This window comes from Pelecanus crispus, chromosome 2 (genome assembly GCF_030463565.1).
Source record: "Pelecanus crispus isolate bPelCri1 chromosome 2, bPelCri1.pri, whole genome shotgun sequence".
In the NCBI taxonomy this organism is placed as follows: Eukaryota; Metazoa; Chordata; class Aves; order Pelecaniformes; family Pelecanidae; genus Pelecanus; species Pelecanus crispus.
The window spans coordinates 173,568,837-173,590,437 of NC_134644.1; the positions used below are offsets into that span (position 1 = coordinate 173,568,837).

At 43.9% G+C, this 21,601-nt stretch overlaps 1 non-coding gene across 1 annotated transcript; it reads right to left on the minus strand.

Moving 5' to 3' along the window:
- Positions 1-1,972: 1,972 nt before the first annotated feature.
- TRNAF-GAA (transfer RNA phenylalanine (anticodon GAA)) lies at positions 1,973-2,045 on the minus strand. The gene has a single exon. It is a non-coding gene; the product is annotated as a tRNA-Phe (tRNA).
- Positions 2,046-21,601: the final 19,556 nt, after the last annotated feature.

The following is a 21,601-nucleotide window of genomic DNA, read 5'->3' on the forward strand; positions in this document are numbered from 1 at the left end:
CCAGTTTAAACCCATTCCTTATAATGCTGCCTTCTAGCTCAACCACTTATTCTTCATCCTTGGTGTTTCTCTCCTCCAGATACACCCAGGCAACACTCAATCTCTCCTAGTCTTTGCTATCATAGGCAAGATGTTCCAAGTTTTTCTCATCTCCATTTGTGTGATAGACTCTCCCTTTCCAGATGAATCTCAAAGTCCTTCTTGGCCATTTAAAATGGTCTGTATCAATGGTGACCTAGGCTTCTGTAGTCTCTTACATCATCTCCAGTCCATCATCTTCTTTCCTACACTCTTTCCTCATTATTTACCTCATCTTTCACTGTTCTTCTGAGACGAGATGTCCTCTTCTTTCTTGTCACTCCCCCCTCCCCATTTCCTATGAAGTTTGAGGTAAATTCACCTGAAAGTCATAGGAGTTCCTGAGCACAGCTCAGTGACGCTGATGCCAGCATTATGAAGGCTGTGTTTTCCTGGAGAGCATGACTGTTCGTAGTTCTTGCAAATAAAAGGAATTAGAGAAATAAAGAACTCGAGAGGTGTGTGACTAATACAGCATCATCCCTGGGGACACGTGCTGGGATAACACACAAAACCAAGCTGAGAACACAGAGTATTTTCACCAGCAAGTTAACTCTCACCACACTTAGGGAGGGCAGGTGTCACTGCTACAGCTAGGGAAACTGAGACATAGTGATGCAATTTGCACAGATCATTCAGCTGGTTTGATGCAGAGCCTAAGCTAAGGCTGTTTATGGTTTGTTGCAGGGTGCAGCTGCCTGAATGATGCAATAAAGCTTAGTTTAATTGCATAACGGGAAGACAAGACTATGAACTTTATCAATTACTTGGTAAAAGAACCCAGAGCAATTGGGTGTTCCAGTGCATTTGGACCTGTCCATGATGTCCCCAACTTGGCTGTTCCTCACCTCACTGCTCTTGCCTTCATTAACAGCCAACATCCCGGCGAAGCCTCTTCCCTTTCTTGTAGCCAAATATGACCTAGTATTGGCTCTAGCTCTTCTGTGGGGCTGCCCTTGAGTCTGCTCCAGGACCACCTGATGAAGGCTGAACACCAAGAGCACCCTGCTACACAAGGACACTGTCACAGCAAAGTGATCTCCATTTGCACAGAGCTGGCATCCGTTCCACCCGCTGACTTTCCCACCTCCAAAGAAGGCTGCAGCTCAGCAAGAGGAACAAACATACCATAGGAGAGAAGTGATCTCTGCCAAGCACTGCAGAAATGGGACACAGATGGTGTCTTAAATGAGAACGGAAGTTTATCTGGGGGCTCTGCGCATGACGTAGCATTGCAGATCTTGCAACAGATGACAGACACTAGTATTTCAGAGCGGGTGATGAGATAATTTTGAAGCAGTATCAGTCCACAGCGCTATTAACTTGTCTGAAAAAGAAAGAAAAAAAAAAAGAGAAAATGTTGAACTCAATAAACAGTTCTGTAAAGATAGGAATGTATAAACCTGCTTTTATTTATATGTGGGTCTGGTTCTTCTGATACCCTAATCTTAATCACAGCTGTTTGTTGGCTGGTGGATCAGCCCGTATGGTTGTGCTGATTGGCCAGGTGGCCGCTGCTAATGGAAATACATGAGGATGACATTAGCCTTACTTTTCCCTGCTGTAGACATAAATTAGTGTCTTTCTTCTCTACACACAGAATGGTTGGAAGGGACCTCTGGAGGTCATCTGGTCCAACCCCCTGCTCTAACAGGGTGACCTAAACCCAGTTGCCTAGGACCACATCCAAGCTGCTTTTGAATATTTCTAAGAATGGAGACTCCACAACCTCTCAAAGCAAACCAGTCCCAGGCCTCTCATCCTCTCCTCATATGAGAGAAGTTCCAGTCCCTCCATCATCTTCCTGGCCTTTTGCTGGACTGTCTTCAGTAGTTCTGTATCTCTCTTGTATTGGAGAGCCCAGCACCGGGCACAAAACATTACAGGAAAACACTGCTGAAGCCTGGGATTGAACCAGGGACCTTTAGATCTTCAGTCTAACGCTCTCCCAACTGAGCTACTTCAGCCCTGCTGAGGCACTTATTTTCATAAAACCTGTTGGAACATAATGATCTTTCAGCCTTTTCAGACAAGGTCGGTTGACTTTAGCTTGTGAGTTAAAGAAGTTGTTTTCAGGGAATAGGATACAGACAGACGAGGCTCAAAAGCAATGGTCCAATCATCTGCACCAACACAGGCTCCTCGACAATGTGCATCACCTCTATATATGCCAATTACTTTAATAATAGCATGATTCTGGAGGATGTAGAGAAGCAGAGCAGGGAAAAGAAACAAGTGTTCCTGAAGGGCCGAGAGAGGAATACAGTTACCCTAGATTAGAGAAGGGATCTGTTGCTCACAAGTCCTCACAAGGAAAATAAGGAGATGGAGCTAGGTCTTTATAGATATGAAGCTGCAGATGACAAAGCTGAATGTGAAGTGACAAGGGTGATGGAGGATGAAGATAAAGACAGATTGACTGGAGGGATGGCTCAAGAGATGACTGTGAGTGGAAAAAGAGCAAAAAGGACGAACATAGACTGCTCTCTCTGTGCTTCTGGTGTTGAAGAGGCCATCTTGTCTCATTCCTCAAACCCTCTTTCTTTTTAGTGCTGTTTAGGGTGTTAGACTTGGATGCCAGTTGTGTTGGCTAATGCTGTTTTCTTCCACAGGGTTACACTGGCCTGGGATGCCACAGCCATTCCTTGGTCCACGGCACACGCTGCTAATTGCAGAGTAGAGATCAGAACCGGGTGGAGCACAGAGGTGTTTCCACCCCTGTGAATAAACCAAACAATAGCATCAGAGCTAATGTGGTGATTGTGCTTCCAAACCAGTCTGACGTATCCAAAATACTAAAACAAGGACTGTAATATCTCAGCTCCTTCCCTGTAGGGAGAGGTTTGGGTGTGCTGGTAAGAAACAAGAAAGTGGGGTCCTTGCTGTGCCTAAAGACCAAGGTCCATATCATAAAACACAGCTAAAATCTGGAGTTAAACAGCAGCCTTGATCCAAGGACCAGTCAAGAGCATTAGCATAGAACAGACATTTCTAATATCTTTTTACAGACCCCACTGAAGGATCTGGAGTTATTCGTGGAGCTTGGCTACTCCTTTCACATCAACCTGTCTCTCTCCAGCTAGGGAATGGGAGGCAGGCATATTCATGCAGTGATATGGAAGATGTTTGCCCAGCCCACCAACTTATTCTGCAAACAGAGGACTCACTCCCAGTACAGACAATCTACCATCTTTCACCAGCTCCAAATTCACATCTCCCCAAAATACATACGTGAAATGCACAGTAAGTTTTCCATGACTGCTAAAAAAACTGGCAGTGAGAGGTGTCAAAAATACATTTAATCTGGGTTTGAATGTTCAGCTAGACAGCAGCAGATATTTCCTGACAGACTTTTGTTAGATAACAGTTCCTGATATCTAGGGCTCCCAACTAGGCTATGGAACCTCTTGCAATATCCAGCCATCAGGACCATGCCCTAAGTGGGTTTTCTTTCTGCAAAACCACTTCCACCCCCGGATGCCAATGGTGATCCTACCTATGATTGCTGAGGAGCTGATCACACATGCGTGGCTGAGGGTCTCAGCATCTCTGTGCTTATGAGGTGGGGACCTTTTGGACAGCTGAACACTGTTACAGAGTTTCTGCTTCTTGTCCATCTCCACTTATAAATTGTATCCTATATGTGACCTAGAAGCATGCTAGATCCAGCCCTTAAAAGCTCTATGGTGCCAAGAACAGGTGCACCTGACAAATCCAGGGCACTGCTAAAGACCATGGCCAACAGGCAACCCAACCCAAAAACCGATTCCTCTGTTACATTTTTTGTCTGGTAGAGATGCTGATATGAGAGGAACCTAGAATATTTCCCAGGGATTTGGAGCCACAGAAGATTGATTAGGTCTCAGCCCTGAAGTTGAAATGAGTAATCCTTGTTATCTATCCTATTGACTGTCTCTCTCACCTCCAGCTGGACCTCAGGATCCATAAGAAGCAGGTAGTTGGGGATTGGCCCCAGTAATTCTTTCCAATTATCCATGAAAGAGGATGAGGAAGAAATCTTGCCATCTGCCCCCTGCAAAATTATCCACAAACCAAGGCTGTATGTTCAGAGCAGGTCTGGTTATATTTATCTACAGAAGATGCTTACAGGAGCAATTTCTTGAGCTCAGTGACTAAGGACCCTACGAATACATCTTGGATCAGCCTGCAGGAGCAGAACACACTTTCTGGTATATTTTTCCTCGTTTGGATGCTGAAGGAAATGAGAAAAAGGATTGCATAGCCAGATGATTTATTAGATGATTATTGTGGGGTCCATCATAAGTGTCAGAAATGACATTACCCAGTGACAATGAGAAAAGGAATTTCCACTGCTGAGTCCAGCTGAAGCATTGGCTTTCCCTAGAAATTACCCTTGTGCATGCACTGTCTGCTACACTGTGTGGTATGAGGGTCCCTGGGAGTGTGGTGGTGTCACCACATGAGCATTTTGGTTTGCTTTCCACCAGCTGCTAGAAAACCGCAGAATGCATGAGCTGTCCTGGAGCATACTGAGTGGCTCAGGGACCAGAGACCAGCTCAGCAGCTTTTGTACAGTTTTAATCAAGTCATAACATTCTTTTTGCCCAGAGAAGCCAGGTTATGGAGTCACTCCACAGGGTTTTCTAGAATCTGTTATGCCCATTGCAAAGATAGTCTGGGTGCTATCAAAACTTTTTCTCCAAATTTAATTAGAACTGACAGCCCATGTCACTTCTGGGTCTTCACAAATCCCATTCACTTTCCAGCTCTTCCTGAGCTTTTGGGGTGGGGGCATTTGTGCATTGGGATTTAGGTCTATCTGACACAAAGGAGCCAGAGCAGAGGAAAGCCTTCTCAAGGCCAGTGGTGCCACCTAATGGGAAAATTCCCAGGGAATCAATTTCTCGGAAGTTAAGTCCTTAATTGGAGTGTTGCTAGGTGACGCAGAGATGGAAATCAGTAGCTCTGATGTAAGTCTCTCTTTTCTGCTGCTTTACGAGCATCCCTCCGTCAGTCTGTTCCCTTTTCCCCAGCATCTGAGCCACACACATGAGACCGCCCGGGGAAAATTAATTCTGCTTCCTGCTTAAATCCACTCTCAGCAATCCCTGAAGCTATTGAAGCATTTCTGACCTTCTTGATGCTCTGTGTCTGTCTGGAGAGGAAATTATCCCAGATTTTTTGATTATGAAGGGACAAGCACAAAACAAGAGGGAATGAGGGTCTGCCAGGGAGGGACAAGGACTCTGTGGGTTTTCAACTTAGTTAGACATTTTGCAAATAAAAGGTGAGACAGGGTCTCTGCATTGCAACCTCCACGCACTATTGCAGCTCAGCAGCGTCTGGAATCAGATTGTGGTTCTGTAAAAGAAGCAATAATGTCTCAAAAGCAGGGCCCGACAAAAGTTTCCGTATGGCAACCCCCTGCAGCTGCTTCGCGTCATAAATAATCACGAGAGTAGGCAGGAATGAGCTGCGAAGCCTGTCCCAGTCTCAAGGGATTATTTTATTCCCTGATTATGTTGTCTTCCCAGCACCTACACCTATTTCCTCATGACAACCTAGCTCACCACAGCACCCCTGCTGCCATCAGTTTGCAGGAGCGTGTTATGGTGGTTAGAACAGGGTCTTGGTCTTTCTCAAATTTCATCTCAGCTCTGCCATCGATGAATCATATGTTTTAAGCCATCTCAGTCAGGCTTTTTTTATTTCAAGTTCTCTGTGATTGAAAAGGTATTTGTAAGATTCTTTCTCATTTCTTCCTGGGATGAAGATATTTGCAAGGGCTGGCAGTTCTTATAGATATCCAAAAACACCAAAGAAAATTATGTTATGAGATGTTGAAGCATTGTTTCTGCTGTTCTTGGGGAGAGGGCACAAGTGAAGGTATGGGGGAATCTAGTCCTGCTTTCAGTATCTCACTGAGCTGAAACGCCACCATTACAGGCAAGATGGCATCTCACAAAACCCCTGTGCAATTTCATGGCTGAATAAGGGATTAATGTTTAGGGCAAAGGGCGGAAACCTGCAATTAAGCAGGCTCAATTCTTTAATTCTAGCAAGGAGCTAAGCTCTGCTAGTGATGATGACTCTGCAGCTGCAGACAGTGCTGCTTGAAGCCTTGAGCACTGCCTGGCAGAGGTGGCCAGGCACCAGTAATTGTCCTCAGAGCTCAGGCAATTTCCTTTCACTTTTCCTTTCTTATGCCTTGGGTTGAACCCAAGAGTTCCAGCAATGAGAAAGGCGTTCATCTGTAGGAGTGTTGTGGCTGGGAAGTCTGTCAGTCCAAGGCATGACGCTCAGAGCTTTGGAGAAAGCACCTCGAGGAGTTGGGCAATAAAGGGCTGAGCCCCAGCATGCCATGGAGGAGTGATCATAAGGTGTGTGAGTCATGGGAAGGTAGGTCCAGCTCTCACTTTAGCTTGTTGGGCTTTTTTTTTTTTTTAATGATTCACTATGTAGTGAATCCAGGAGTATTCAAACCCCTAAAACCAAATCACCTGAGGCATATTGACCTGATGCATGGGATTGAGAGTGCAGGATGGGTATCCAGGAAGGACTCCAGAGGACAAGTTCAAGGCTCTTAGTTGTCACCAGGGTAGCCTGGAATCAGGATTTAACTCGGTGAGTACTTTCCTGTGGCTCTTTCGTCCACCCTGGGAACTGTGTGGTGCTGGGGAAGGTAAGCTGAGCACCTTCTATCTACACCCTGTCCACAGACCTTATTGCACCTCCCACCCTCTTGGGAGGAGAGGGTGGACGTATGGCACTGTGGATGGGACTCCACAAGCCAAGACAAATGCAGCCTGGAAAGCTGGGGGGGGGGGGGGGGGGTATCAGATGCTTGGATCGTTAGCCAGAGTTTGAAACAGGTGCAAGATGCTTTCGTATTTTCCCAAAAAGTTGGCTGTTTAACCTTGTCTCTGAAAAATCCCACCATAGCAAATAGCAACCATGTCTGAAGGTTGTTCTCCAAGCACGTCTGCTAGAGGAAAGGAGTCTGCATCAGGGGAGGCCATTCATAAGCCAATATCTCCTTTGCTTTAGTGCCCAGATGCTGTTCCCCTGCACCCTCACTATCATTTCAGGCAGGATGATATTAGCAGGTGTCACCCGCTTCTGCTGCAATCACATTAGTCACTTGCAGCAGGGCGACTGCAGAATCTTATTTCTCTGCATCCCTCTCCCTCAACCTGAAGCTGTTCAGCTCACTCCCCACCCCTGGGGAGATCCTGCTGACACTCTTGTGGCTTGCTTGGACTTGCATGCTTTGAAGTCCTTTGGCTCACAACCTACCCCTTATTTCACCCTTTCCACTCCCATCCAGCGATGGTGCAAGCCAAACAAGGTGCCTGTTTACCATCTCAGAGCTACATTGCTTAACTCCTCTGTCCTTCCTGAACTGAATCTGCATGTAGAGAAGGTGGGGTGTCAAAGTCCAAGCTGTTAGTGTAACAACTCTCTCATCCTTTCTGGATGCTGACTTTGGGAGGGGAACTCCTGCCTCTTTAATAGAAATGTGTGATATTCCAGATGGTTAAACTAAGCAAATATTTTTTAGGGAGCTAGTTTGGTATTTGCTATGTTTTTCACAGAGGTGCTGAGCAGCAGCTCAGTAAAACTGGTAAAATAAATAAATAAATAAAATACCCATTGGTTTCCCTGTGCTTCAGTTCCCCCATCAGTAAAAGGACTCTTTCACTGCTCTAGCAGGTGAGAGCTCTCAAGCTTTTGAGGCTGGAAAGTGCTAAGGCCTGAGAGCACTGTCAGCCCTCAGTCTGAGTGACAAGTGGCCCTTTAGCTATTCCCCATCCTCCAATGCACCTCAAACAGACAGGTAACATTAATTCTGATAGGCACTGAAGTCCTGCACCATCAATGTCTCTTCCTAAACACCCCTTCCCAGCTCCCTTTATCTCTAGCCTAAGTGCAGTCTGCCCCAACTTTCACTCACGGGAAAAACTTTGGACAATGAAAGAATAAAAATAAAAGAACTTCTAGCCAGACACTTGAAGCAGCTGAGCTGGGATGGTCGGTGAGACCAGCTCATCTAGTGGCTCCTATAATGGTGCTGAGCCCACTCGGACCCTTGGAGGAAACATCATGGGGTGAGTGACTATACAACAAAGCAAGAGAGAACAGACGTCAGGAAAACCCAGGCCAGGAGCAGCCTGTCCCCAAATGACAGACCCCCAAGGGGTTTCTCTGGTGGAGCACCAGCTGGGAAGTTGGCATAGAAAACAGACTGGAAATCTTTTCAATTCTCCTGGCCTATTATGTCATATATTGTGCCACGATGTGCAATTGTTTAACTAGACTTAAATTGCTCTAAACTACGTAAATTACCTCAAATAATCCCCCTTCTCTCCAAATGTTGACATTTTTTTATTCCAAAACGCAGCAATCTTGCTATCTTCCGTATAATTATATAACATATGTGGCTCATCGTTGCCTCTTAAATAAATAAAAGAGTTGTTTCACAGCATGCACTTAGTTGCACATAATTTTCTCTGTCTTCAATTGTTTCACATAGAAAGGCAGCTGGAAATGATTGGAGGGTATGTTTGTGCTTAAATGTAAAGGGTTTGGGACAAAAAAAAAAAAAAAAATCCTGAACGTTAATGTTATTGTTTAAAAACTTAACTTTTAATCACAGTCCCCAAAACTGGAAAAAACAAGGTGTATGTTGTTTGGTTATGCTACTGCTTGGTAAAATAGCTCCAGCTTCATGAGCAGCCCTTGTACAGGGGCTGTTTCAAGGGGCACATGGAGAAGGCCCTCATCAAAAGCACTGACAAAGGCTATATGCTGCGTGTAGAGTGAGGGTGGATCTGGGAATGTAGGCAATGGACGCCACCAAGATGTAACACTCTGGTTATACTTGGCTTCCCTCAGCCCAGAAGAAAAGGCAAAGCCACCACAAAGTTTACCTAAGTTTATACCAGGGTCTTGTGAAAAGCAAAGAGCAGAGCAAGCGTGTGGGGATGGGGAAAAGGGCTGGAGTATCTTTAGCTTCCTCCACAGCAGCCTCTTGCAGTTGAAGGCCAGCAGTTCACTCATCTGCTTCATCCTTTACAAGAACCCCTCTTCCCCTTACTGTCTGGCTCTCTCAACAGTGGGATTCAAAGCTTTACCATGTCCTAAGTGTGGGTGCATGATTCAGCTTCATTCTTTGTCCATACAAAACCAGTAATCTCTATGATAAGGGATAAAATATGGATGTGTAACATGAAAGGGACTATGGCATGTGTAAAAGAGATGTGTGATCTGCAGGATGGGAAGTTCTGCATCCTCATCGGTGTCACAACTCTGACCCAGCCCCGAAAGCTAGACACATGCACAATTGTCTCTCAGCATTGGAAAGTGCTTTTTCTAACCTTGGGGGACTTCTCTAGGTACCCACTCCTTTCGCAGCTGAGGTGTATGCTGCATCTTTTCATGGTTCCTCCTTCAAAATTCCACTATTGTACATGGCTAAGCCTCAGGTGCTAATTTTGCATCTCCTGCAAGCGCACAATAAACTTTCTTGGACAGACAGACATTTCCTGACAAGAACTGAGACTGTATGTGCCAGCTGGAGGTGTTCCTTAGGATATGTTGGGAAGGGGGAAACATGAGCTTCAAATCTGTTTGGAAGTCAGGTAGCTAACACCAGGCTGTTGGGAGGTCTTCACTTAGGATCCAGGCCTGGAAATCTCTCCTGGAGGAAGGTGGCTAAGCCAGCCTAGTCTCACAAATCTTTGATGCTTGAGACATATGTGAAGTAAATTGGCTATTGTACTTGGCAGTTAGAGAGGAGATGGAGGTTCGAGTCTGTTTGAGAAGACCAGAACTTTCAGAACCAAGACCCGTGCTCTGCTCACCAGGCTATAGGTATCCTGGAGAACTTCAGCTTGGCCAGCTTAAGCTGTTTCACCACTATTAAACACTCATTCATCATGTCAAGCTTTAAACCCCAGCTGTCTGTGTAGAGCTTTATCTTGATGCTAGAGATGGCCAAACATTAGGTTTGGGGCCAAAGCTATTTAAGGGGCTTTCCAAGTGCAGCTCCCATGGTGGAACTCTTACTTCATGGATAGCTATGGGCTAAGACAAGGGTTTCCTGGCAATTCAAATCCACATTACCATTTATTCCACAACTTCAACAGGAAGGATCCCAGTCCAGTGCAGGATATCCTCCACCCTTGCCTAGGTGATTCCATCAAATGGTTTCTGACCAGTGAGTTAGCTTTTTGGGCAAGGTTTCGAGTCTTGACAGTTGTGAATGATACTGGCCTTGGTCCGCTGTGTGTCGGAGCCTTTCTCTTGTAACTGTGTGCAATGAGAGGCCCAGGCTGAGGGGTATTTCCAGAGAATGTGGACAGGATCAAGTCCTGCAGACAACATAAGCCTGGCAGATCAAAGACCCTTAGTGAATCCATCTCCCTGTCATCATTTTGACATGTGAAACATGGGAATAATTGACCTTCTCTTTTCCTAGGGTGTTAGAAGGGCATTGCTTTAAAGCTAGGGAGACCCACAAGCAGTAAACAAGATAATGGCACTAATAACCCAGCCCCAAGCCATGCAATTGATTCACCATGGCTAATGCATCCAGCGTGAAATGGACCTGAGTGACAACCGAGTTTGATGGGAAGATTGACAGGTTTGAGGGGGAGAAGCGTTGACCCAAAGGGAGTCATGGTAGCTTATCTGGGTCCTGTGTGGCAGGACTGACATTGGCTGTGTCTGAGATCAAACATCCATCCAAGATCTAGAGGCAAAGACAACTTGTTCTTCCCCTTTCCCCTATATTTCTCAAGTTGACATGCTACTCTGACAGGCTGGATGCTAGGATGTAAAATAAGAATATCCTATGCATAGCCCATCCCTGCCCAAAATAAGATTTTCCTTCCCCTTCTCCCCTTCTCCATTTTCCAGTTTCTCCTGTAGACACCAAAGTTTCAATCTTCATCAGGAAAGTAAAAAAAAAGAAATGTTCTAGCCACAAAATGACTGCACTCTGGCTTTCAAAACCATCGTCCCCCCAGGTGGGAAAAGACAGTGAGAAAAACCTGTAAACAGAAAATAGCAGAGCGACTCCCACTCACTGAAGCTGCTGCCTCTCCCTCCAAAGGCAGCACACAGATGAGTCACTGCAAAAAGCATCTCTCTCCCTGCGGGGCCACGGCTCTGCCTTGCCCACCTGCCTTCCCCCGCCGAGGGGGTGGGTAGTGCAGTCCCCCAGGCACTGCCTGTGAGTCAGGAGACCCCGAGGAGTCAGAAATGTCCCTGAGGAGTGAGGTAAAGCCACCTGCCAGCTTCTGCTCATCTGACATTCAAAGGGTAGAGCAGTTTCAGAGGGGCAAAATGTGGGGGAGAAGCCCCCATCAGTCTCTCTGCAGCTCTGGGAGGTCTGTGATACTGAATGCTTTTGGGGATGCCAAAAATCTGGGCCACCTGAGGTTTGTAGGAGGGTGGTTAGACCTCCTGACACATTGACAGCATTTCCCTATACAGAAATTATTTCAGGATCAGTGCTCAACCCAAAAGCAGTGTGAGGGGGAGATTTCAGGGGTTTAGCTACAGAGCAGCATCACTCAGAACTATTAGGCAAATAGGCATAACTAAATCTGTGAATAATCTTTGTCCTTCACTATTGCTCCCTGGCTTACTTTATGCCTACTTTAATACCTATAGCTCTGACTAGAGCTGTCCCCACTGAAATGCCCTAGAACTGGTGGCAAAGGGTGGTTTTGTATCTCATGGGAATTCAGAGCCTCACCTCTTCCCTAAAAAAAATGGAAAATGCTTGAACAGAAGGTTCCCACATCCAGGAAGAGGAGTCTAAATATAAGGCTATGGAGCAAAGGGTTTCTTTGTTATTTAATATATATATGAAATTGTGGGGAGGGGGAGAAGTTTTGCCCTCAGTCTGAATTTGCAAATTACTTCAGGACCAAACCTTACATTTCTGTTAGCAAAGTATTTTGCCCTAGATTAAAGGGTGAACTTCAGTTATAACCCCAATAAAGGTCTTCCTGATGGCTAAGAGGAGGGGACAGAGGGAAGAAACACCACCTCCCAAAATTCACACTAGCTGCAAACCTGTGTGTTGATTAGGTTCTAAAGTTATTCCAAACATGCAACTACTGAGTATCCAGCAACAGCCAGAGGGGAAAGGAAAAAAAAAAAAAAAAAGAAGAAAAGGAGAAAAGCTGGTGTTGTTGAAAAGTTTTGAAAGCAAGCAAACTATTTTTGCTGAGTCTTCCCCTATCTGCTCCTCTCCATAACAATAACTGCATTTGCTGCTGTATTTCACTCTGTTCTCACAGTCTTAAGTAACAGGCCCCATCTAACTGCGGAGTTTTGCCTGAAAATATACAGCCTGATTGTTTTTAGCCAGCTTTTTTTTTTTTTTTTTAACATCTCTCCGGGAGATAGAAAGCCCCTAATTTTCCCACGAACATAATGCAAGCGAAAGTGGGTGGTAGGGGGTGGCTGTTGTGTCCATTAGGACACTAAAAGCCAGAAAAATTGTCAGGTCATGTGGACAACAACAGCCAGCATCTCCCCTGGATGGTGAAGCCCAAGCGTGAAACCCACAAAACCTGAACAACTCTGTTTGGGATTTGAGGGCACATCCTCATCAGGGTGGTGGGTCTGCAGCTCTGGGTATGACCCACCATACCTAGGGAGGATGCCATGGACTCAGTGGAGCACTCATCATTCCTGCTGGGTGGTGTGGGCAGTGCGAGTCCACTTTCTCCTTCATTTGCTTTCCAGCAAAACAAAAATAACAATCTCCTGCTGACTCAGCCTGTAAGAAAGGGACTGGGGTTTCATCTGAGAGCTTTTTCCTCCCTAAGATGGAAGGATACAGGCTGTTAGGTAATGACACATAGGAATTAAAAAAACAACCCTTCTGTTGCTTAAGTGGCTGAGTTTGAAAAATGCCAGCCAAGTATTGTATGTAGAGAGGCATATAGATACATATCCTTACGGGCAGATAGATATTTCTAAAATAAAAATTACTCTTTTCATGGAACAGCACAAATATCTGTAAAGCTGTGGACAGATTTGCAGATAGATGATATTTTCCCAGTAGCAGGGGGAGTCTCTTTTGTTGGCAGAATGCTGTCATGCAGGACATGCCAGCATGTCTCCGTATCGCACTCACACTGACAACATGAAAACTAATTGGAATAATACCCACACGCAGCTGCTGGGCTTCCCCCAGGAGAAGACGCAGCCCACACATGGGTAGGTGGGTGCATGCAATGTAGGTCATGGCACACCACTTTGCTTTGTGAGGGGCAACCTTCCTGGTGGGTGAATGACAAGTGTCTCCCTCTGCATCTTCAGCAAGTCTAGCAGACACTGTTAGCTCTGGGGTTGTCTAATTATACCCAATGTGTTAGGACAAGAAACAAGAGATGAGCCTGTAAAACTCAGAGCTGGGAGAGAAATTGGAGCAAGGATTCCTTCCAGTTCTCACCTAAACAGTTTCTTCAGCTCATTCTGGGGCAAGAACATTGCAGGGTCAGGATACGGAGGAGACCATATGATCCTCAGAATGCCAGCAGCCTGACTCATGATGGGGGAGATCTTTTCCATAGGTAAATGCTTTCACTGGTGCTTTTGGAAAAGAGCTGATGTGACAGGAAACCTACAGGAGGATTTTCTTTATAGCTCTATGGTGAAGTAGAGCACTTGTAGAAGATGCCCAGGTCTGAAGACGTGTGCTGCTAAGTAGATTCACCCTCCCAAGTTGTGGGTGCATTAGCTGGCTTCTGGGACAGAGCTCTTCAGGACATTTTAGCTCTCCTAAAGCAGTAACTAGCCATAGGATGATGGTATCCTTGACCAAGTTAAGTCAGGTGCATCCCTTTTGACTAATTCTGGACCATACCCTCCCACCTTCCCAATTCTGGGATAACTGCAGGGAGAGCAATCTCTTGCCTAGGGTGGGTTTCTCCATCTGAATTAGTTACTCTCAGCTCCCTGCACAGTTTGTGGGGAGCGATGCCACAAGGCTGAGGGCACAATTATCTCTTCCTGCAGCAGGTAGCTAATGTAGAATCACACCCTAAAAATTTCTCTCTTCTGATTATAGAAGGGACTGAATGTGACCAGCTCAGACTAAGTCCTCTAAGGTGAGATGATGTGGAACCCAACCCAACTATCTGTATTTTAAGTTACTCATTCCAAGGATAAAGGCTATCCTGGTTCTTGCATTGCATTGCGGACAGGCAATAGCACATCTGAGAAGGTGCCAGGTGCCTGCTCAGACAGCAGTATTGAGTCCCACAGTTACAGGATTGCCATAAGTGAGGGTACTGCTGTTTGCTTTGCTCCTGTCCAAGAGCATGACTGTCCAGATACAAAGACCCAAGAAGGCAGATAAGTCATGGTCCTCCCTAAAGATAGAAATGTGCCCACTGCTCCCCATTTCTTTCACAGAGCCAGACCATTTTACTATGCAGGCTGGATGCAAACCAAGGCAGGACTGAGGTGGGTGAAACCCTGCCTGGCCTAAGAAGTTCCAGCTGGATGATGACACTAACCCCTGCCAAGTCCAAAGTACTTAAAACTCTTGACCAGAGGGTAATGTCTGCAATGTCGCATCATTGTTATCTGTTTGATAGCCTGGCTATAAAGCTAAGGATATGCAAATGCCTGATGTGACCATCTGCACCTATGCATCTTCATTTCTTTTATCTGCCACAGTTGATTGAGCCCAGATACTGAACTGTTGCACACAGAGCAATAAAGTCCTTGAAAACAAGAGTTCATTACTGAATGAGAAGTTTTCAGGATTTATAGGTCATCATACGTCTAATAAAAAAAATAAAAAAAGAAAAAAAGAGGCACAGCTTGGCTGATTGCAGCTCAATCACATCTTTTTGCCTTCGGTGCTAGGGCTTTCCCATCTGCCCTCTCCTAGGGTTTTTTCCCCCTGAGGGCTAGTGAGTCCATATTGAGCTCCACATCCCATCCCAAGGACCACCCAGGTATCTAGTTGGTGGGAATCATCAGGCACAAAGAAATGAAGCTTATGGCATGCCTTAGCCTATCCAAGGTGGATAAGTTCTAGTCAGTGTTTTGGGTATCCAAGGGTTTCTGGAAATAATTAAAAACCTAGCAGGTCCTCATTTTGGACAACAAAGGTCCCATGGGTGCTTTAACCACCGACTTACTGCTTTTAATGGGAAAGGACTGGCACCTACGAAGTGCAAAAGCTGGTCAGCTTGGACTCCATTGCTAGGAGAGTGTTAATCATCTCCTGGAGCCACTTCTTTCTGCTGACTGAAAAGAGACTTCAGATGATCAGCACAGGATAAACACAACGTAGTTGGATGGCTTCATGTAGGCAATGAGTTCCTCCCCACTGAAGAGCATTTTCAATATACCTCTCCCTCTTGGCGTTAGTGATCTGGAGACACCTTCACCACCACCTTCACTTACAGTTGTTCAGGGTGCACAGTTCCTGCCAGGCAGGTGCCAGCAAGCAACGGTAGGAGCAGTCCATGACCACCTCCCTTCCCTGGTACAGGACAGAAGTGTGGTGCTATAAGCTTGCCTGTAAAAGTCCAGACACATTTCAGGACTCCAAAACCATGGGGGACAGTTCTGCTTCTGAAGAAGTCCTCTTTGTCCAGAGGAGGCACTACAAACCTACTAAGAAAAAGAAATAGTCATAAGAATATGCCTTTTTTTGGAGGCATATTCCTCCTAGAATTTAAAAATTGAGAGATCCAAGGGTTTCAACAAGGCAACCTGAAGGCTGTTTCTTCAACTTGACATGTCCTTTCCGCTTGCAGGGGCAGTTTGGGTAAGGGGCAGTGGATTTTAGTCCGTTCTGTTTAATGCAATCAACTGCTAATTCAGATGACAGGATCTTTATTAAAGCTGGAACAGAAGATAATTTGCATTTAGAGGAAACTCCAAATGACCGTTTTTGGCATTAACTCCTTTGACACAGAACTAAGGGCACATTTAACTAGAATGGCAACATGTGAAAGACAAATAGCTGCAAAAGGTAGGTTTCAGTTGCAGATTTTAGCTGCAGTGAATTGGAATACAGACTTTATTCATAGTCCTAATGCTGGAGTTCACGACAATGTAGCCAACCTGCTACTGTGAGTTGAGCCACCTGGCTTAAACCTGAATCAGAGAGGTCTTCAAGAGTCACATCCTGCCTCTGGACAATAGCTGGAGTATGCACAATTCTTGGGACATCACGTATGCGCAAATTATAGTCCTATCTATAGGACTTTTTCCCCATCATCCCCTTAAGTTCTTGCAGAGGAGTAACTGAGTGTCCCCTTACACCTCCCTAGGTGAAGAGACTCAATTAAAAAATCAAATTTAGCAGAGAAATGACTGGATGAGGAATACATCAGAGCAAGATTTCTTATGTAGGCATCAGAGATCTACTGGAACTTACTAAGGGCAGAGCATAGACTGTAGATTTTCATTCCTCAGTTCAATTTAACACGGTAAGAAATTTAACTAAGGCATACTTCAACTGCAACTAAATGAGATTTTTTTTTTTTTTTATTGATAACGTAGTAGCTGTTAAAGTCCCAGTACTATATGCCAGACAGATTGATGCGGATGTCACAGCTCTAGAAAGCACTTAGTGTAAACGTCCAGCCCAGTGGCACTCTTCCAACTAAAGGATTCCACTAAACCTAAATTTTTGGGTTGAGAAGAGATGAAAAATGCCTGTTTGGTAAATTCAAAATTATTCCTCAGTTTGTGTTAGTTTCTGAAATTACTGGGTCTCAGACAGACAAACAAAAAACTTAGCAGGAAGCACAAAATCTGTAGGAGATAAAGCATATCATTTAAAAATAAAATCTTTGGATTTTCTGATTAGAAGTTACATTTGTTCAATCAGAAGTATTTTTTAACTAAAATCAAAAACTGAGCACTGAAGTGAACCATTCCCTTTGAGTGAAAGCATTATCTACTTTTCAGTTTACCAGAGAAAAACAGCGTTTGATCAGACTCTATGCAAAATATGCTATTGAGCTTTTTCTTTCCCACAAATGCTGCAGACCTCAAGAAAAAAAAGAAATCAATTTTCCACACAGCTCTTGTATTAGGGTGGTTAATATCTGTGTTGCAAAATACATTTATCAGAAATGAAGACACAGGATCTGAATGGAGTTCATGTTACTTTTATACACACTCTGATAAAGTTTCCTACTTCTAGAAATTATTTGGAAGCCTATTACTCCCTCGAACATCAATATTCAGAGTGGCTAGCAGTTCATTTCAGTATTCCCCACACAGCCCTTAATAAATTGTCTGGTCAGCTAGCATGATGTGAAAGCTGCAGAAAATATGATAGCAAGTCAGTAAGGTGCGAAGAAGACATTTTAAAATAACACTGGGTTGCCCCACTTTTTCAGCAAGTTCTTCAATATGTGCATAATTTCAAAAGTTGTGCTCTCTGGAGATAAAATTCCCAGCAGAGATTTATGGAGTGGACTTGGAGGTGCTTAAGGAACCGGGATTTCTGCCTTCTAAAAGTAGATTTACAGGCGTGCATGCACACCTCTATTTCTGCTTCCCTTCTAAGTAGAGCACACGCTATACATACACCACATGAGGGAGAAAAACACATCCACATTTCACAGGCAAACTAGGTAATGTCAGAATCTCATCTGAGGAGATGGGAAGGATTTTCTTTGCATATTAAAATGTACATGAAAGTATCCACTTCATTAATGGAAAGTGGATTCCTGAAGGCTGTCCAGAAGGGGTTGTTTGCTTTTTATGAGCCTCAGAGCATGTTGGGGGGGGGGGGGGGGGGAGAATCTTTTTTCTTCCTCTAACTTGGGTAGGGGGATTTTATAGCCAAAAGATAACTTCTGTTCTATGCTGCAGATCAGAAAATCAAATTTGTGCCCATAATGCACTATGAAATGATGGAAAAGTCAAAACATTTTGTTCTCAGTGGTGCCTGGCACATTCGACTTAACCTTGAAGGTTTTATTTGATGGTGATCTAGTCTTTTTGTTCAGTCCCAATAAATAACAAGTAAGATATAACTCTATTTTGCAGAGTGCTTTTCATCTGAAAGTAGCCTAAAATTGAGAGCCAAAAATTATGAGGGTACTTGACTCTTCTTCCTTATTTACATGGTCTTCCTCATTCTTGGAAGATGTCAGTCTAACCTGATCTCAGAGACCTTTGGTGATGGAGACTGCGGTTCCTGGGCAATCTATTTCACTGTTTCACTAACCATAGCATTAAGAAGCTTTTTCACAAATGCCTGTCTTGCTACAGGGTAAACCTGTGCTTTCTTGTGGTGCCTACCACAGTCAAAAAGAATAACCTATTCCTTTGTGCTAGCAAGTATATAAGCTATTCTTTATCCATCTGAAACTACTTTTAATTAGCAAATATAACCAGCCTGGAGACCCACATCAAATGTACTGCCTGAACAATAATATTATCTGTTCTGTTTTTCCCACTCCAGAGTTCAATAATTCTATGTTCAATGTAAAGGACCTTGGGACCATGAATGCCGTGATTCCTCTACACTTCAGGTTGTCAAATCTTGTTCCCAAACTTGAGCAAGAGTTCTAAATAGCCGAAACTCTCTAGGACTAGGTATTGGTGCATACGGTATTGGTGCATAAGGTATTAGAGCATAGTGAGATCTGTGTTCCTGAGCAAGCCAAGATGAAGTTCAGCCCTTGGCCAAATACTAAAGGGAGCTGAGAAAGGACTGCATTTAAAAGCTTGAGGTTAAATCTGATTTATGTCTGTGCCTGTGTTTACATTCATACTTAAGGAGAAACTTTTGCCGAAGGCTGAAAGTTTGTCACCAGAGAAGAAAACGGCGTCACTGGAGAAGGAAATGTCATGGCAGTAGCCAGTAGTGGGCACACAGGGAAGAGTGTAAAAACAGGGTTCATACAGAGTGACACATCCCTACAACACTCCTGCAACCTGCAGTTCGATTCTCTCTTTTCGGAGCTTGGACTAAATCCATATTGGCTTATGTGCAAACAGCATGGATGATCTCCACAAGCTGGTTCATGTTAAGCTGAACTTCCTTGGCCCCAAGTCTACCAGCAACGGTCTTGTGGAAATCTGTCCAAGCCAGTACATCCCAGTATAATCAGAACAGAGAGCACCGAGTCCTAAAAATAATAATAAAAAAACCCCAAAATATTAAACATTTAGCAGCAAAGTCACTGCCAATGCACAGACTCAACTCGATTTTCAGGACTGCAGATGCGGTAAAGCACCAAAAGGTCCTGCCTATAATAACTGGGAAGCTCTTTTAAGTTTCTATTTGTGTCAGTGTGTGGTAGCTCTTAAGATGACAGTTTATTTGTAATTTATTCAACCTGATGCCCACTGAGTAATGAAATGTGCCCCTGGGACATTCTTTTTTCTTTTTCTCTCCCACCTCACATTTTGGTTCCTTCATACATTTCAACAGGTTCATAATAACTTTGCTTTGCCTCACTACTTTCATTGCTCCCCTCCCCAGGTTATTTACCAAATGGAGGTACTGCTGCAGAAAGGGCAAACAGATTAAGGAATGCAGCGCTCCAATGTGCCGATAAGAAAATAGCATCTCTCTGCACATGTCAAAGCAACATGGGTGAAAGGGGCACAGCAGTTAACCTTCACTCTGCCTTCTGGATCATGGGTACATGGAAGCAGAAAATAACCTCCCTCTTTTGATTTTGCAGAGTACATTCAAGTATTCTGGCTGCAGCATTTACTCAGCCACCCATCTCTAGAGAACGTATCATGGAATTAACAGTACATTTTTATCTTTTACATTTTACTAGGCATGATGTGTGGGCCACTATTTGAGAGAGAATATTGCCTAGACACACACTTGGTCTGGCAAAATGTAGCCATAAATTCCTCTGTGTAAAAGAAAGGCTATAACACCTCGATGCAGCAAAATTCTCCTATCATTTGTGATCCCCAGGCCTACAGCCAAAGTATTCAGCTGCGTGCACAGTGAGTGTTGCAACATTCCCAGTGCACCCATATTAGCGTGCCCCATTGTGACAGTAAATGTCCCAATAAAGTTAAGCTGACCTATAAACATTTCTACGAATTGAGGCCACAGGTGTTGCAATGAAATATTTGAGAACTTCTGCAGCATGTAAGTTGATAGTCCAACTTCTTAGAAAAATCTACTGAGTTTTGGAAGCTCTTTTGGGATTGCATTAATTTTAACACATCTTGGAAAACTGGAGACCTTTCAAGGGACCTGAGGGCTTGTGGACACTTAATGGAGTTAAATGCTGGACCATAAAGACTGATCCTCAGGAAGCAAAATCACTGTTAACTCAGAAGTTCATCGAAAAAGAAAATTCAAAGTTAAAAATATCGCTACAGCACCAAATGACATTGTTCCCTGGAAAGTAGGTCTCATCAAAGAACCTGTTAAGTTTCCAAGAAGATTTCATGTCTGGCTGCTAAAGTCATGATGATATAACCTACTTTGGTTTCACTAGATCGTAACCATGTGCCTTCCAGATTGGAGCTGCTGCTATATAAGGAAACAAAAAGACACATCCTACATCAATTAAAACCTGTCTTTACATTAAATTACAGTACATTAAATGCTATTTTCAATGGGGAGGCAAGGATTTTCAGTGAATTGTATATTTTTGGTGCAATCACCCTAAAAACAGATTTTGAGCAAACATTATTCAGTCCTTTTTTTCACAGATATATAAATGCTACTTTTTGTTGATGTGTTTGTTTAGTGAAAGCTGGCATACAGCATAAGAATGATTATAGAATCAATAATAAAGCGGACAAGTTAACATTACAAAGACAGCAAACACCACACTGAGTGATCAAAGTGCACCGAAGACAGCCAATAAAAGGTTTTGGTTTTTTACCTCTGGAAACAGAGAAACTGAAGGGATTAGGAAGCTGAGTGGGTCCTAGAAATCATCAAAACAGATGTACATCAAAACAGTTCTTAAACAAATCCTCTAATAAAAGCACTAAGACGGTCCTGCAAAATGCATTTATTTATGATTTATTGAAATCATGTCTCTGCATGCTGCTACTGAAATACAACGCTCCGCCCTCACTTGAAGAGAAGTGTTAAAATAGTGCAAGCTAGGGTTTTCAAAGAAAGGGCTACTTTATATGAACTTTAGGGTGCAAAAGCACATCAGTCCATTAAAGTGGATAAGAAGCAGATTTCTTGTGTAGTTTTTCATAGTTTAACGGAATATCGGAGATATCAAGGAGGGCAACTTTAGTAGTTCCAAGTCTTGCAAGAGGAAGGTATTCCTGAATCAAATATCTGGAAATTGAAGTTAGTTGAATTTAGCCTTGAAATAAGACAGGATTTCCAAAAAATGGCAGTAATTATAATTCAGGGTAATTTAAAAGTGGAGGTGGTGGACTTGACATTCCCTGAAATCTCTAAGACAGGAATAGACGGGAGAGTTAGCCAAAAAAAAGGATTTACGGTTTATTGGTCTTTTTGAAAGAGGTGTTCTTTGTCTAAATGAGGAAGAAAGCAAAAATCATCCACGTTCCCATG